The following is a 5,638-nucleotide window of genomic DNA, read 5'->3' as shown; positions in this document are numbered from 1 at the left end:
CCAACACCAACTCCATAGGCGTCACCAGCGTTGCGCAGGCTTCGCAAAGGACCAAGGCCTCCAGTCTCTGCGTCTGAAGCTAAAGCTGCTGAAGACATTCCGGCTGCATCAGCCGATGAAGAAGAAGCCCCACAAGCTTCTACTCCCCTGTCCCACCAAGAAGCGGTTCTTGAGGAGAACGTGACTGTGACTGACCCTCCAGCTCGTCAAGTGGAGGTTGAAAATCTTGAGGCTGCCACCACCAACACCAATGAAGCCACTGACGTTGTCATGGTTGAAGCTAATGTGGAGCCCTCACCAACAAAAGCACCAGAAGTCAGCGAAGCCACTGATCCCACTGCTTCTGTTCCTGCGCCTGCTGCCGGTCCTCAGTTCGACTATCATGTTGAGCACAGGCCTCAGGTACAGAAGCCAATCCCAAGATTGCCCAGGTTCCCAGGTCCTGCATCAGCACCTGGATCCTTCAATCTCAATGGCTTCAAAGCAGACAACACTTTCTTCAATAGCTCCAGGAACCCCTACTCAAGGGAAAGAATATCATCTGATCGGTTTTGGAGCTATCCGCAGCGAAGCTATTACTCCTGCATTCTTTACAATCAAGGTCGCATCTTCCCACACAAGCGTCTTGACATTGAAGCAATAGCTGGTCTGCCCTGTCTGGAAGAAGATCTGGATTGCTTCAAAGAGGTTGGATTGCTACCATTCGTCACCGATCAAGAGCATTGGAATGAAGAGTTGCTGCTCCAATTCTATGCCACACTTCACATCCGCGGGTATAACAGAGATCCGAAGACTTGGATCCTGGAGTGGATGACAGGAAATGTTCATCACGAAGCCAAAGCCTTTGACATCATTAAGCTCACTGGTCTACCCACTCCTGGCGATCTCTACGAATCTGGCTGTCAACTTCACAGTGAAGCTGTGGAGAGCATGTTTTAGAAGCCTGAACCTAACATGAGTCAGATGCTCAGTATGATGAAGCCATTGCCCCAAGATGCTGCATATCCTAAAGAGTTCTTTGTTGAAGACCTTGAGTATCTGCCAAGGACTATTTATCACATCATAAGGCGAACTCTCTGGCCCATCAAAGGACACTCTCCACATGCCAAGCTAGAAGGTGCAATGAAGACGTTGGTCTTCTATATTCTTCATGGCAAATGCTTCAATGCACAGGACTTCTTCATTCGCCAACTTGCTGCATCAGGCTCTGATCTTTTTGGCTTGAAGTTCTACGCCCCATGGGTAATGCGGCTGATCAAACTTCACTCCGCTATCTCATATCAGCCATCTGCTCGCAATCATCGGATCTTTCTGCCTGATGTGGATATGTCTATTGAAGCCATCTATCCTAAGCCTGCCAAGGAACCTCTAAGTCTTCAGAATGCAGAGCATCAAAGTTTTTCTCAGAACATTGAAGGAGTTGAAGCAGTCACTCGTGTGTATCCTTTGGCTGGCACTACACGTGCACCGCATCCCGCTCTCACTGAAGCCACTGATAGCACAATTGCCCAACGACCCAAGAAGCGCACTCGTGTTCTCAATGACCAGGAGCTTCTTGTGGCTCTTCATCAGAAACAGGATAGGCATCATGACTGGCTGAAGCGTCAAATGCAAAGCCTCTTGGTGGATGTTAATCGCATTCGCAATCTTGCCACCAAGAATGCCTTTGTCGCCCATGAAACCTCTCGACGCACATGGAAAGGGCTGACGCTGATGTGTTCTGAAGATGATCTTCAAGAGGATGGCTTCTCTGAACGCTTCAAGTTTGACTCCACACCTCCTCGAAGGGCAGTGCTGCGACGAACTCCATCTCTTGAAGACTCTGAGTTCTCTTCCTCTGCTACAACTGTGAATGCCAGAGTGATCGAGGATGAAGACGATGCTACTTCACCGCCACCTCCTTCAGCACGCTTCGACACTGCTCCAAGTTCTTCTGCACCGCCGAACACCACCGACGACCCTGCTGCTTCACCTACTCTTCATGGGACGAGTAGATGCTCTATGTCTTCAAACCTTTTTGGTCCTTACTGACAAAAGGGGGAGAAGCATATGAGTTTGATAGTCTTCAAACTCATATGCTTTATACTTTTTGCTTCGTGTTTACAACTCTCGTTTGCTTTGATACAGTTGGTTCTTTGAGTTGTAACACTTAAACTCGATGGTCGTCTGCTACTTATTTGCCACCTCGTGATGCGATGATAAATTCCGCATGTGCGACGATAAATTCCGCACTTAGATCATTTTGCAGACGTCCATTTTCCATTATGCATGTCATTATCTTCACATACCTTCACATGCATAGTGGATTGTCATTATAAGTTGAAGAGGATCTCCACAAGCACAACCTGCCATGTGCATTTGCATTCCAAAAGCAAATTACTTATATGCACATCTTCAGGGGGAGCCCTTGCAACTTATGAAGACAATTCCTTATCATTTACAATTTCACATATTATATTCCCCGTTGAAAACTTCAACTAGTTTGTCATCAATCACCAAAAAGGGGGAGATTGTAAGTGCATCTAGTGCCACCCCTAGTTCCTTTTGGAGTATTGACGACAAACCTAGTTGAGGGACTAATGTGTTTGTGAGAATTGCAGGATAACACAGGTAGAAGTCCCTCATTGATTTGGTTTTCCTACCAGAGATGACCCCTAAAAATGTATGAAGACATTGATGTCAAAGGTGGTATATGAAGATATTCACATTGAAGACTATGACAAGAGAAGACATCGCATGAAGCCTATGGAGCTCGAAGACTTAGATCTTTCGTAGTTCTTTTTCTTCTTTGTTGAGTCATAGGAACCACCGTACTGTTAAGTGGGGTCCAAGAGAACCAGTCAGAATGACTGAAGTGATGCTTAACCAAAACCTATGTCTTCGAGTGAAGACTATGAGAGTGAATCTTGTCCAGAGTCGGACAAGTCAGCTTTGCTTGTAGCCCAAGTAAAGTTGTCGTGTGAGTTTGAAATCTGACCGTTGGAACACGTGTCGGTTCCTTAGTGACCCAGGGTCATTTCGGACAAATCAGGTCGGGTTGCCTAGTGGCTATAAATAGCCCACCCCATACAACCATAAACGGTTGGCTGCTCAGAGTTAGAATACGGCTTTTGTCGTTTGAGAGCAACCCACCTCGAAGCCTTTGAGAGAAAATTCCTTGCGAGGATAAAGCCCTAACCACCCAGAGCCAAAGAGAATTAGGCATCACTTAAGTCTTCTTGTCTGTGTGATCTGAAGACTTATTACACTTGAGGACTGTGAATCCTCCAGCCGGTTAGGCGTCGCGTTCTGAGCATCCAAGAGACATTGTGGATTGCCGGTGAACGAAGTCTGTGAAGGTTTGGGAGTCTACCTTGAAGACTTACCTGAGTGATTGGGCGAGGTCTGTGTGACCTTAGCTCAAGGGGAATACGGTGAGGACTGGGTGTCCTGAGCTGCGTGTTCAGGACTGGGTGTCTGGGACTGTGTGTCCTCAGGTTTAAATACCTAGCCGCCCTAACCAGACGTACAGTTGTCACAGCAACTGGAACTGGTCCAACAAATCATTGTCTTCAACGAGTCACTGGTTTCATCCTTCCCTTCCCTTTACTTACTGTTGGTCCTTGTGAAGTCATTGTATGATTGCACTATCTTTTGTCTTTACTGAGTGACTGCGTGTTCTGTTTGGATTCATAATATCTTCCTACCTGATCCTTACTACATTGCTGCTATTAGTCATTGTGCTTTCACTCCATTGAATACTTGACTATGGTTTGCTTAGTGTAGTCTACCTTCCGCTGCATGGTAATAGGTTTATTTCTATCGCTTGCCTTCATAGCTTCCACGTTTTGAAGACTTTCATAAAAATCGCCTATTCACCCCCCCTCTAGTCGATATAACGCACTTTCAGGCATTGGATGGAGGGCTTTCTTCCTCGGGTGCTCGCTCGGTGACCGCACCAAGTTCGAGAACACACCATGGAAGTCTGCTCGAACTTCAGCAGCATGGCAGACATGCAAAAAGAGTCAGACGTTGTGGTGAAGAAGGACGCTATGTCAGTCGACATCCTACGCCGGGCCATGAATCAGGTCGACTCCGGCGATGCTCGACGGAGGGCAAGGTGGGCCAAGTACAGAGAGTACAGGCGTCCTCATGACCATCGTGTCGCAGCGTACTTTACGACAAGGATTGTGGTGGCGGTGAGGAGGAACAAGAAGCGGTGGCGATGGAGGTGGAAGAATAAGATGCGGTGGCGATGGTTGTAAGGGCGCCGGAGCCAGGACACTGAAGCATGCCAATCGATCTGGACTCCGGCGAGGAAGAAGAGACGATGGTGCAGCTCGAGGAGAAGAACAAGGCCAAGGGCACCCGCCGCTCCAATCGCCTCCAGGGTCGCCGAGGCTAAGATCTAGGAGTACTATGTAAGATTTACCCCCAATCCCCCCATTAGCCTTGTACTCAATCCGGAGGGAGAACCTCAAATCCATCGGTACTATGAACTCATGAAGATGTTATGATCACTCCTATCTCTATTTACCCCGATTCCCCATCCCCCTAATGCGGATTGGATGAACCTAAACGCAGATCGGATGCGGATGAGTACGTAAGGAGGTGAAAAAAGTGCTTACCGTCATTGCCGAAGTGTCGGAGGTGATGATGCGGATGCCGGTGAAGGGGTCGGAGGTCGCCTTCCTGTTCTCGGGTGTGTTGAACGCTGCCGCCGCCACCATCGTCAGTGAGAGTGGAGAGAGGGGAGAGAGCGGTGTGGGACGGTGAGGGTAATAACTGTCGGCGCTTCGAGAAGCAACGCGGCTTCTCAAGCATGGCTCCTCGCATGCAGGCCCCACCGCCCACGTGCATCGCATGGGCCGGGATCTAGAGAAACTGCTGATTCTAGCATTCCTAGCAAGACAGGCCCAGAGGTGTTTTGAGTTCCATGCTATGCAGGCCCAAGAGTGAACGCATGCAACCAACCGGGTCACGATCTTCCCACGCGGGTCTGATTGGCCTATATACAGGCAACCAAACACATCCTAATCGAAGTGGGGAGCTGCGTCTGTTTCCACGCTTTTATACCTCAGGGCATGCAAGCAGAACACCCAAATGCATATATGGCCTAACCATGTATGTTGCTTTTGCTCGAGTAATGCGCTTTCTTAATTCCTATCGCTTATGGAATTCATGATCGTGAATTCAAAAGGCTCTTCATCTGGGTGTGCAGGTGGCATTCAACTACATCTGGGTCCGTGGTCTGGGTAAAGAAAAGGTGGGCACCTATTTTGCCGAGGATTTCACCTGATACATGTTCATACATAGAGAGTTATTACTAGATCAACTAGATATGAACACAAGCATCGTCAATCCCAATCACACACACTGATCTTTGCAAGCAGGTTTCTTTTCGCTTTCTTTGTTCATTGGCTATTGCCCTTTCCACTTGGCCGAAGCATATACCCCCTTGAAAAAGGTAAATCAAGCTAGTGAGCTTCCCCCCTATGCGCACCACTATCTATCTAGTGTAGTCTCTCTCTATATCTAAATCTATATCTCTATATCTATACTATTCTTATTACTATACTATATACTTAGAAAATGAATGCATACCTGGCGAACGTTCGCCAGGGCCAGCATGGCAATCGAACGCAGGGAGGTGGCAGTT

The sequence above is a fragment of the Triticum dicoccoides genome, chromosome 6A, assembly GCF_002162155.2.
Source record: "Triticum dicoccoides isolate Atlit2015 ecotype Zavitan chromosome 6A, WEW_v2.0, whole genome shotgun sequence".
NCBI classification, from domain to species: Eukaryota; Viridiplantae; Streptophyta; class Magnoliopsida; order Poales; family Poaceae; genus Triticum; species Triticum dicoccoides.
Note: the sequence above shows the minus strand (reverse complement) of the source record.